The following is a 13,379-nucleotide window of genomic DNA, read 5'->3' as shown; positions in this document are numbered from 1 at the left end:
ACCATCTTGATTGAACGTAACCCCGAAACGCTTGGGCGTATCGAAAGTTGGCTAGCCTGTCTAATCGGACGAAAAACTCGCGGCACGTGCGCATTTGGGTTGTTCAGTTTCCTTAGACTGTCGCGGTATATATTCGCAGAGTTGAAAATCTCCCCATCCCATCCCCATCCCCGCACGCCAATGGCCTCTTTTCATTTTCTCCCCGCGGGAATCGCGAATACGCGACCCCGTCGCCTCCACCTTTATCACGTGACACGAGGGACCGCGACTCCTGAACGCCCGGGTATTTATCTTCGTTTAGGGAAATCGAAAGCGGGCGCCAATACCTCGTCGACGCCACCCTCCAGCACCGTACACCTGGGGCGAAAGGGCGCTCGCGACGAAGATTCGTTTAACAAATTATCCTTGCACTTTTGTCTTCGTATACAGGCGAGAGCCCCTTTTCTTCAGAGGGATGTCACCGCCTCCGAATTTCCCGTCTAAAACACCTTGATTTGAAAACGGGAATCGATCGGCAACCGCGCGTTATATCTCCCGTATTATACTCAACGGATCAATCTTCCGCTGAATTTTCCTGTCAATGAAATTTTACTACTATACTCTGCGTCGGCAAAAAAAAAAAAAAGAAATCGGTATGGAAACGCGTTTCTGGTTTTTTTTTTTACATTTTACAATCATACCTATTTATCTAGTGGAAAACGCGGGGAAAAATGGCGATATGCAGAAACGCACAAATATTCGTTTATACCGGTAGACTATCCGAATTGTTACTCACTAACAGTAATTGTGAAATTTTTATTTAACTAATAATATTTCTTATTCACGTGGAGTAAGGCTCCGGTCAAGCATCTCTAGACGCCAGGTTCGATTCCTGGCTCCGTCGTTAATTTTTCGAAATCAACAATTTTTCGAATTTACATTCTTTCAGTAATTGTTAAACATTGCGATCGTTACATATTGTATTACGATTGCGAAAATATAGTTCGATCGTGATAGTTTTAAATAAGCCAGAGAGCGAAATTTTCAATATTAGTAAACAATTCTTTCATAATAGAACGCTTTTAGAGTAATCAAAATCAAATATAGGGAAGTTTTTTTGTGACACTAAGAACAGGACAAAATACCAGACTATTCCGGGTGCTGTGAAGTATCGTAAGGAACATCGAAATAAGAAGGGTATCCACAGTGTTCCGTATTCTAACCTAGAACTCTCAATATATCACCCCCCATAGACGCCCTAATAATTTCAATGAAAATAACGTGCCCTATAATACACTAAACTATCCACGGGCGTATGTCAGAGTTGGTAGAGAAAATGTATAATACAAGTACAACTCGAGAACACCGTTGTGAAAATAAAGCTGAAAGTTACGCGAGACATAAAGCTAATAACTAAAAGTCCCTCGTGACGTTAAAGGGGAACGGTTATTTCCGTGAAAAACAATGACAAGATCGCATCCGCGTGTAGTTGACAATACAAAGGAGGTACATACAACGGGAAGCGGGACCGGCGACGCACCCTGGCTACATGCACTCATGTAGAACATACGTGCGTACATTTACATATCTGCATACATATAACCCGTAATGTCTGAGGGAGGCATATACAGAGAGAAACCGGTAGGTTGGTACCGCGTAAGTCAAGCGAGGCAATTACGACAGTGTCAGAAGATGGCGCGGCGACGCGACGCGACGCCCTCGCGGCGTCTTATGTCAGACGCGCCTCGAGCTCGACTCACGGTGATTCACGCGACCAAGATTTCCCTTCTCAGTACGTACTTCCCTTAACTCTCGTGGTAACGTTGCTAGTTGCTGAATTGCGCAGCGTAATCCCGCTTCGAGACACACTTTACAAGGTTACCCCTGTGGCTAAAAGTGATTAAAAGCGGAGCCTTAATCCTTCCACACATCAGCACAGAGAACACCGGAATACGCACGGATTCTGTAGAACATCAAGTTTCTTGATATCTACTTTAAAGTCAAGCCTACGGAATATGTTGAGCTTTGCACTGTTTTTACCCTCACTAGAACCACACTTTCGACTCTGAAGGGTTGAGCGTACTTCGAATGGAAAGTATACTTTCTGTCCAAAGTGATTTTACAGAATCTCGAATTCACTCGAAGTAATTTAAATTTATTTGGAACCGAGTTAAGTCACTGCAAGTCATTCGGTATCTCGTCAAGTTACTTCAGTTCATGTGAATTAATTTGAAATTAGTCAATGCGATTGAAGTTCCTTGAAAGGCTTTTGAATTCACAGTCACTTGAATTCGTGAAGCCTTGAACTTTGATGTTTTCTCCGACCGGTTGACTCCTTCAGCTTCGGAATGGCGACAACGAAAGCAGGAATCTGATGGTTATTGCGAGAAGAGATGTCGAGGAGGAGGAAGAACGAAGTGTCTAGATATATGAATGGAGGATTTGGGTGATTCGGAACCGGAAATAACTGTTCTATAAAAACCGATTTAAGTTTGGCATCGGAGTGGTTAGTAACTGCCCGAGTAGCCACGTAACCACCCACCGCCACCTGCAGTAGTTTTCTCATTTCGTAGCAATCGCCGCTTCTGACATGTTTTACCGGCAATGGCCAGCAGAACTCCGGCTCATTCGCTAGTGTGGGAAACCTTTATTTGCCGCGACACCCATGTCTGGTATTGACACACAATTTCCACCCAGTCAGGTGCTTTATGACGTAAATATTATGTATACATATATGTATATATATATATACATATATATATATATATATATATATATATATATATATGTATATAATATACTTTTCCGCCAAGAAATGCCTCATATAACGTTCCGTCTCTTCGACCTGCCAGGACGCACACACTACATATTGTGAAATTACTCAGGGATGTAAAACGATTTTCCCGCGGGTAGGTTATACTTACATTTTACACATCCCTCGTTTCCCGCGCTACTTCGTTTGTTTCTACTTTAGCGTCGCGCGATACCGGCGTTAATTAGCACCGACACGGCATCATAATTAACAGATGCTTTGAATTAGTTTGTAAGCAAGTTTGATAGCAGCTTTTTTCATACCTGAAACAGGTGCAAGCGATAACTAAACTCAACAGAATTGTTAGAAAGCGTAAACCTCAGGCCCTTTACTACAATAGTGACTTACGGCAGCTCGGAACCATTTTACACTATTAGTCCAAGTTACTTTTCTTACATTTCATGAAGTATCATCAAATATCTATTATCGCAATAAGTATTGTTAAAAAAAAGTCGAATACTCAAGATGGTCGCGAAATCTGTAACTAGTCAAAGCAATTGCACAGGTCGAAAAAAATTTTAAATATATTAGGGAAGTTTTGTTGCTTTAGAGAATCAATAATGTTGTATAGAAGTTCTGTATTTCAATCCGTTCGCGTGAAATGTCGGGCCCCCATCAAAATTGTATACGTTTCACTGAATTTACTGAAATACGTGTGAGAAGCTTTCGTGGTTTGTACTTCTGAGCAATACATGAGAAAGAAAAATGCAAGAAGTCATAAAAATCTTTGAGACAGTTGAATAACAAAAATAGGAAAATTTGTGTTCATTTTTTACCACCACATAAAATGGTGCGGGGGAAAATTTTTGTTTTTTATCGATGATTAAATTTTATGCCTAAAAAACGTAGATCTACATTTTTATCGCGAGCTTGAATAAATGAGTGTCATATAAATTAAAATGTCGAATTCCATGCGATTATGCAAATCATGAGGCAATTTTTTACACTAATCTGATCACGAATGCAATCGCCTTTTTCTATCACCGTTAGGTCACGTGATCTCATTACGTATAATTGTCCAGTTTTTCATTGCTTTGCATCGCATACTCGTATGTTATTTTTTTTTTTGTTTTCTTTATCTTTTCTTCCGTCTGTTCGAGCTTTGAATGGTATGAAATAGAACGCATCTACCTACATGTGTATAATGGATCCTTTTCCAGAGGCACAAATTTGTGGAAGTATGTTATTCACACTTGAAGCCCAAGATTCATATCAGAGTTGCCTCGTGCCTTGAATACATTTGACAGCTTCGAGGTACGCGATCTACGTATACATGTATATGATGTATATCTACGTATTTGTGTGCTTATATATTTTGTAAGTATAATACGTACGTTATTTCGGTGTAGGATATATACAGTGTGCACACATTGTACCCATAAGAGCAAGGAATACGTTAACAAGGAACATAAGGCTGCCCAGCATTTCCAAGATATCACTGCTGGAACATCTCAATGCCTTATGATTTATGTCGACGCGGGAAGCTTAGGAAATTTGTTATTCAAATTTTGACAGTTTGACGTTCTAAACCGTGTCCGCATTGAATTGCCAGCCGCAGATATAACAAGTCCCCGGTACCGAATTGATGACACAGCACTGTTGAATCCTGATTTCTCACTATCAACGACAGTGAAAGCTTCTTTCTCCATTCTTTGTCTTATCGTGAGTCACGTTTAGTTAATTTGATGCAACTTCAGCGTGATCACACGTTTGTAATGAACCTCGGTACACGAGTGATAGTGAAGATGAAAATGATGTACCTAATCTATTATCTGGGAATGGAAATATAACCAAAACGTAATTTCAATTGTGAAGCCTACGTTGGATACGTTTTTTAGCAAAGTGAAACGGGTTTTTATAAACCCAAGCCACCCCCTGTGTGCGTGATTAATAGTCAAGCTTCACGTGCGACCGAGTCTACGAAAACAAAGGAGATTGTCCACCAAGGATATAAATAATAAAATATGGAACTTTGAGGATCAACTCTAAAAGCATTAACAACTTACAGAGTCAGATATATCTTTTACTGAATAATATGTATAACACCTACAGATGGAATAAGAAATTTATACACTGTCGGAGCGGTGAAAAATTGAGAGAGCAGCTTTAAACCTCCTGCCGTTTTCCAACGATTGTCTTTGTTGCGGCAAAGCTTTCTCAGAAAAACGATAATACAAAATCAGTAATAAATACAGCTTATTTGACCATGGTTAGTTTATTCACACGGACTTTTTAAACTACTGAATTCTCATTCTATTAAATGAAAACTTTTTCAACTGACAAGGAGTTTGGCGGATTAAAAGCATGAAAAATATTTTAAAATATAATAAAAAATACAATAAGTACTGTCCGCAATTGTTAATTCAATGTAGAAATGCTGTAAATATTTTCAAACATTAATTTCTACTTGAATTAATAGCCTAGCTGAATAAAATACACCTCAATTTTCTCATTGCAGCAATATGACGCAGAAGATATGCGAGTAATACATTCCGATTAGCACATTTGAAGTGCATCCACCTAATCCGTCTGAACTACATGCTCAACGGCAGGGTTTCAAGTTCACTTACAATTAGCAGCGTGCCAAGTCGTACGTACCGCGCGGACTGAACTATGCCGGAGATATTTTAATTGTCACCTCAAAGCACTCCGCGGGGGAGTTTAATACAAAAATTCTTGGTCGCAAGTGAAATATATGAAGAGGAATTAGGCGCCGCAATAACGCCATGAGGATCCTTGGCAACGACAAGAAGGCAGATATGCGTTGCGGTTAATGCTACGTCTAAATTTAAGCTATGCTCTAATTGAACGATCCGTTTTACCACACTTCGTGACCTCTTCTGCGCTCCAAACAGAATATAAGTCGTTGATTCATACTTAACTCGGAGTCTGCGAGTCATTCGGGTTCTGATTTACCGGCCGCAGTTCAAGGATAGAAACGGTTTTCCACTCGAAGAAATTGATTTGAGAGTACCTACCAAAAGGATTCAAATGAATTTCGTTTTTCCGATTCTAATTGTTTCTCCACGACAAATCTCAAGGTGGTCGCTTTGCTTCGAACGGAAAACTCTAGTGAGGGCCGATAATTTCGTTTGCATATTTCAGTATACGAAGCACCTCGTCTTGATAGAATATAATTGAGCCCAATGCTAGCAGACGAAGGAAGCGACAATAGAAATTCGATTTCGCCAAGAGTGCATTTTTCCCTGGCTTTAATCTCCGGGTACTTTTGTCCCAGGCCTTCTTTTCTTAAAGGGACGAATAGGATCGGGCTTACTGTTAAAAAGCACCCCTCCATACCCAATTGATTTTCTCGCATTCACCGGCCTGCCCCGGTAAATAGCTTTCGCATTTCGGCTTCCTCATCGCCCGTATATATACGCATACTCCGGGTGCACACGATCGCCTTTGGAGATATAAGGATTATTAAAAAATCCAGGACTCTTTGATCATTCGATGCTGCGTCTGACGGCCACCTGCGTAAACTCCCGACAATCTCTTCAACGGACCGTAATTAGGCTTCGTTCGACTTGTCAAATTGCCCTTAACTACGTAACACTTCAGTTTCGCTAAATCAACCAATGGCTTGGCTCAAACGGATTAGCTTACCTAAGCTGGGTCACCTTCTGCAGGCTAACCAGCTCCTTAACCCGAGATGTTTGCAACTTCTGAACCGCCGTAATAACCTCGGATCGTAATTTCCAGGACCTAGAAAAAAGTAAGGCAATCAAGCCAACCCACCTCTTCTCCTACTGTAGCTTAATTTACAGTTTCAGGCTCTGGGTCAGACCGATCAAATCAGATATTTGTACCGTGTTCGCGAACTGCGCGAGACGTTGTATAATCTAAGGACAGTCGATTTCGTTTTAGGGTTCGATTCCAACTAGATTTAGAAAATAACCTGGTTGGGGTGTGATTCAGTCGAAATTCATCTGTTATGCTAATCATTCGATCAACCGGTTTACAATATGCTACTTTGAGAGAACAAATTCATATCAACTTCTCAGTTTGACGCAGCTATCACAAAATTTATATAGAGCCATTTGCAGTCGGGAAATGGTGAGCATTCAGTCGAAGCTATTAGGTTTTGCTGCAAGTTCCAGATAGTTTCTGACGTTTAATTGCCAGAGATGTGGTTAACTCGTGTGGATCATATATACGCGATGACGTTGGATTTCATTTTGAACTGCATACTCGCCATTTTTGTCATAGGTAGTTCGAACCGTCCGAGAAACGCCATAATAGTTATGGCAGCGAGCGTTGCTTTCACTGCTAGCAAACTGTTGAGTTATAAAAATATATTACGACGAAATTAATACTAATTTGTACCTCATGAATTTTGGTAGCTATTTCATTTCATTTTTTCCCCCTCTTTTTCATTTTAATACCGTCAATTCCGCGGGTGCTGGATCCGCATCAAAATGAGTCTTCGTGTATAACATGGGACCTTATCATCCGGCGTACAACGACCAGGACAGGGTGTACAAGGCGTACATCTAGAACATTGAGAAGCATCTTGCGCACCCCACCACACCCTTCATTAAGCCCTAATAGCTCCCTTAAGGAGATTCCTTAAGACCGACTTAAACAATTTATGGAGTAATTATAATCTGCGTAAGCCGCAAAAGAATCTGGTTGACTCGGAACCCTCTCTCCCTGTCTTCAGGGTCACAAAGACCCGCGAAATTATCAAGATCTCAAAGAGATATAAAGATGAAGTTATTGCACGATGAACCCGTAAAGTGCTGACGAGGGGTTCAAACTCGAAACCACCGTCGGAAGGGGAACGAACCATTCAGAATCCGATGACGTGATGTTTTTTATTCAAATAAAAGTTTTGACCGGCGAGTTTGAAGTTGAAGAGCCTTTTTCACGTTTCACGTTAATTCGTCAGAACGTTAACCCCCGTTGTGACTTGTTGCAGTGAAAGTGGCGAGAAAAAAGTTGCTGAAAATATCAAGGACATCGACAAGATTTTATAACTTATTATACGATAGGAAAGAAAAATGCATAACTTGAAAATTCTTTCACTTTTACTTTTACAAAGACGTGAAGTTAATTATTTATCTACAGTACTGTTCGAAGTACAACTTTTCTTACAATTAATCATGCATTTGAAGCTACGGGAATATTTTCCGAGCAAAGTAGACTCCGGTTCCCATAAAGAGATCCGAATGTGCGCATATCATACAATTCCGATACATCTAGGTCAACGGTTTAATACAGTCAAGACATAACTTTCCGTGTTCAATGGTACGGATTTCTTTATGCCGACTTCGATTTGCCATTTCGATAAGGGGTCGGCACGGAATTGGGGTTGGATAGTCCCGGGGGTGGGGGGGGGGGGGGGGGGGGGAGGCCGAGCATGGATAAGGTTACGGTTACGCTTCAGGTTATGGCTACGCCCCCGCGATTTTCGCGAGCCTCACGTCGCGTCGGCCGGCGTCCCTATGCCGAAAAAGTTTCTATAGGATGGCCTTTGCGCTGGGAATAGAAACGACGTCTTACTTCGCAGGACTCGCTGTAGGCACCGGAAAACTGGCCCGCATGATCCGAATAACAACCCATTAGTAAGCACTTCAGGGTGTTTACGTGCCTCCCTGTCTTTGAGCCTCGTTTCCTCGTTTTCCCGAGGTTATCGGATGAAACCGATTCCGGCGCGTTAACCATTTCGCACGGATTCAAGCATGTACCCGCGATTCCGCATAGCTGGCTATGTGCATACACGCGATTCCGGTCCGTTCTGGACTCTGGATACGTGTCCAGGCATGTGCCGAGGTCATCGTGTAGGTGCGACGCACAATGAGATTAATTTATTGTTACCGGGTCCGAGCGAGCCCAGTGATAAATTTTCTCTTTGTTTTCTACTCTTTTGTGTGCAAAAACGTTGGAATTATTTTATAGTGCATTCATCCCGATTCATAACTCACTGGAAATAATGACCCCAAAAAAACTAATCATATCCTCTGCCGTCGAGAGTTGCCCGTTTTGAACTTGTGTACACCAGATAATTGCACGTACTCTCGTAACTCTCGACGACTGTAAAATCACTTAAATTTGAATAGTATGAACAACCATTCTTTCCTCGGTTGTATTTTTAGGAGAATTTAAATAAAATAATTATTTTCAAGTGAATAAAGATAACCTACGAATTCAGAGTGGTGTGGTTTAGTATCAAGAGTAAACGATAGGGGCGCGCATATGCATGCCCTAGATTCGGAGTTTTTAGACTTTGGTCGACGGTGAAATTATTGTTCAACTATTCTTGCCATCATTTCCTTCAGTGTGAAATCACGCTTGACGGAATCGGATTTCTGAGATTGATTCTGCAGCCGAAGTAAAATTCGTAGTGTGCCAATGGCCGTGATGACCCTTGTTTGTTGGTGATTTAGTCGGTTGAAGAAATATTTTCGAAAAACGTTTTTGCCAATTTAATTAAATTTCAAGCTGACCTCGACTATTTCATTCATTAAGGAGAAAGCCCACCGTGAAGGCCAAAGACATGATCAATTAAAAAAAAAAATTATTACTCGAATAACTAATTGATAAAGGGGTCGGATTGAGGTATTTTATTAAGTGTGTATTAAGCTTGTTTTGCGTAAATTTTTATTAAAAAATATCTAAAATTAACATATGGGCCTTGATTTAACGACTAATAAAAAAGTTTCCCCTCCATCGTGACATTGATATCTCAGTGAAGGGTTATCTGAAAATAAAAAACATCGTTTTATCAATATCTCAACAAATTTCTTTTTTAAATTATATATAAAATGGTGACGGATTGAAAATTTTTTTATTCAAGAGCCTTTTTTTCTGTCAGCCGTCGCTATTTTGTAAATGGTAAAAAAAAAAAACGATCACGTACAACGATAGATACTTTTGTAAAGATATTGATAAAATTTTGCTTTTTATCTTCAGATAACCCTTCACCGAGATATCAATGCTATAATGGAGGGGAAATTTTTGTATTATCCGTATATATCCGTGTATATCTTGGTTGATTTTAAATATTTTTTAATAAAAATTTTCATAAAACAAGTTTAATATACACTTAATAAAATGCCAACAATACGATCCCGTTATTAATTAATTAACTTTGTGAAAAAAATTCCTAAAGATCGGTCGTTTTCTCAGCCGTGACAATGGCCTTTCCCCGTTAAATAGATGCAAAGAATTTATATATGCCGTGCATCCTCAAGACATATATTCTTATGGTTCTCTCTTGAGAATTTACGAGATCTGATGAGAATGAAAAATTACATAACACCATCAATTGTGAAAATCATGCATTCTCATTTCGACTTGAGAATTGGAACCGAATGAGAAATAATTTATGGAATTTGGCGAAAGACGCTTCGAGTCATCGATCGGTTCGTTTGGAATGAAGGCCTTGAATAGGAGCCTTATAAGATTATCGAGTTCTAAATTAATGTCACAGTTATTATTCATCCTTCGCAAACCGGTCAGTTTTCCATGCCGTTAAGGATTATTAATTAAAATTTCAAGCGTTAAGTGCTGGCCCGTATTAATCGCATTGACGTTTAATTAAAATTTCGTTGTATAGCTAAGATACCGTAAAATAGAATTTCCCATCCGCCAGTGCCGCGTTCTCTCGGCTTATACCACTACCTTGTCAAACCGATAAATATAATTATCGATTCCGTCAATCTAGTGCCTATAATCTGGACGACAAAATATCAAGGAATAAACTGAGTGAAGCAGAGCTTAATCATCAACTAGATTCGTCACCCGCTTTTCATCGGCAAAATAACGTTACGTACTTCGGGAAAATGCGAAAGACGAGATGAGGAAAAAGCCGAAGCGCCGTAAAATTTTCCCAGCCAAACCAAAAACTACACTGACAACGCAAAGTCAGTTTGTTCGGTTTACTGTGATTTTTTAGTTAGATAAAGCTTTAACGTCAATTTATTGTTGCACAAGCATTAAATTTTCGCAACAGTTACAAGAAAATATAGTCACAGTGATCGTAATGAGAAAGAATAGTAACGGATACTAGACTTTCTGGTAACAGCTACAAAATTAATTTTCATTTTGTACCTAAAACTATATTTTTCGATTGTCGTAAAAAATGAAAATAGTTTTAGGACTGAGCGGTGAACGTACCTAAAAATTTCTCTCGGTGTACCAGGACTACGCGAGTCGAGCCAAATCAATCTGCTGTCATAATGATAATGGTTAAATTACAAGCACGATGATTATTTGCTTGACGTGATAAGTGAGTGCTGACATACGGTTCGTAAAACTTTGTGTTTGAGGAAAGATCGGGAGTCGGGAGTTTGGGTTTGCGTAATGCCGGGGTCGTTAAGTAGGTAGATGGGGAATGAATAAATGATTGTTGAAAAGGAGAGAGTAAGTGAAAAAGAGAAAGCGAAGAGGAAATACTTGGAAGGTTATACCTTTCCGCACCGCGTTCCGTTGGTGTATACGTAAGCGCTGGAATAAATGTCTCCGGCAAACATATCTCCGGCTACGCTTCGCCCGCTCGTATATTCTCAGGTTTTATGAATTATTAGAAGGGGTGTTTCCATTTCATGGCGCGAATTCTACGGCAGACGCCCGCGGAACTCCGAGAGACCAAGGGCTAACTCGTGCCGCTTGAAATAGTGATAAACTAATGCGCGACTTGCGTTCTGAAATTTTTACAACTCCAACTACGATAAAGGCGAATTAGATTCTTGAATTACTTATGACCCAGCGAGAAGAACATTGCCTTGGGACTCCCTCGTGCAGCTCGCCAAATCCACAACTCTCGACTCTCTGTCTCGCATTTTGCCAAGGGCTATTCACCAACAGGGAATATTTGGGTCAATAACTCCGAAGTTATTTACGGATTCATCCTGTTGTTTTAACAACGAATTGATTCTTGCTCAGCTTTCGTGGGTCCACTGCAAAGGCGATGTTGGATTGGGGTGGAAGAAAACACAAGATAGAATTGCTACGCGATATGAAATTGTTCAATTACCTACGTGGAAATCCATTGCGTAGAGTTTCGAACTGTAGAAAAGTAGAAGTGCGAAAATGTTCTTTTTTCATTCTGATTATCGTATATTTTGGCTTTCTACACTTTGAACTTTCTACATTTTGTAATTCTGCGAATAAAATTTCCGGTTCGATTTTTTTACCCTTCGATTTTGTGGCCGATCTACTTTTTGATCCCCACCCAATCACGTTCCAATCGTACTTTTAACTATAATGTTTTTTTAAAAATCCGAGACCTTATGCGAATTTATTCGAAACCGTGTTATCAGTTGAAGTTGTACAAATTTTGACAGATGTTCATACAACTTAAAGTTGACTTTAGATTAAAATTAACTTTAAGTCACTTGAAAATATTTTTCAGCAGTTTCAAGCTGTTTGAAGGCTTTTGAAGCGGTTATCAAAGTATTCATCTTTTGAAGTCTCGTGGAGTCATTTTCAATCTTACGAAGATCTCTGAAACCGTCTGAAGCGTTTGGAAGTCTCTTAAAGTCAGTGAAATGTTTTTGAAATCACGTTTCAATTAGTCTTACTCCTCGTCTTAAAAGTCTAAAAAAACTATAATTTTCAAGAGTCACAAAGCCTTGTGAAATATTTTTAATTTGGAATGTTCTGAGATCTATTAAAGCATTTTGAAGTGATTTGTATCTTCTGAAATCGAAAGAAGTTCTTTCAAGTTTCTTGAAATTCTTCAAAGTCTTTTCAATTTATGAATTTGCTAAAAATCCTGTGCATTCAAAGTCACGTGGCCCACGTAGCTTCACACTTACATAACCCTTGGGGAAAAAATTTCCGGTATATACGTACAATTTCAATAAATTGATTAGGAAGAATCGAGCAAGAATTCCAGGAGCTCAGATGCAATCGGAGGTGACGGGAGCCGTGAAAAATCCAATTTAATTCTAGCCCGTTATAAAATTTCCCGATTCTCCGAGCACAAAAGATTTAAGGTTATTGAAGGGCGTGTTAACGAGGCTGAAGGGCCAGCCTCCCCCGCAGAGTCTTACTGCCTTCTAACCACCCTAACTCTCGGCCCCTGCACAATCGAACTCCGGAAACTCTCCACCGCTGCCGAATCTCCTTCCGGGTCGAATAGTCTCGACGACACCTGAGACTCCGAAATTTAGCCAATTTCACATCATATACGATTTGAAGGTAGAAAAAAAAATCGATTCGTTAAGGGTTGCGATTTTTGAGCACCATAGTTTCGACCTACCATGTATTAAAACATGTTACAAATACACGAGCTTTACAATTATACATTTTTTTCAATACCCATGAATGCGTTGGATTTTAAAATAAAACTTGGGGATCCTGCCACCCTGTTCAACCTTCTTTACTTGGCTTCCAGAATCTCCCGAAAAAAAGTTCTAGGCCCAAATTACAGTATTCTACTCAATATCGATGCACTTTTAGATCTTTCTCTTTCTCCTCTTCCGGCAGCCCAACTCGAACGTCTACGATCGGATATAACGACACGGATTCGCGTTTAATTAGATAGGCACAGCATCTGGCGCTCAGGGTCCGCAGTTCAAGGGACCGTAATATTGCGCCTACGGCCTACTTTGTATGCATGCCAAGACCCGTACCG

Source organism: Neodiprion lecontei, chromosome 1 (genome assembly GCF_021901455.1).
Source record: "Neodiprion lecontei isolate iyNeoLeco1 chromosome 1, iyNeoLeco1.1, whole genome shotgun sequence".
NCBI classification, from domain to species: domain Eukaryota; kingdom Metazoa; phylum Arthropoda; class Insecta; order Hymenoptera; family Diprionidae; genus Neodiprion; species Neodiprion lecontei.
The sequence above is the reverse complement of the archived record's forward strand: the minus strand, read 5'-3'. Positions refer to the sequence as shown.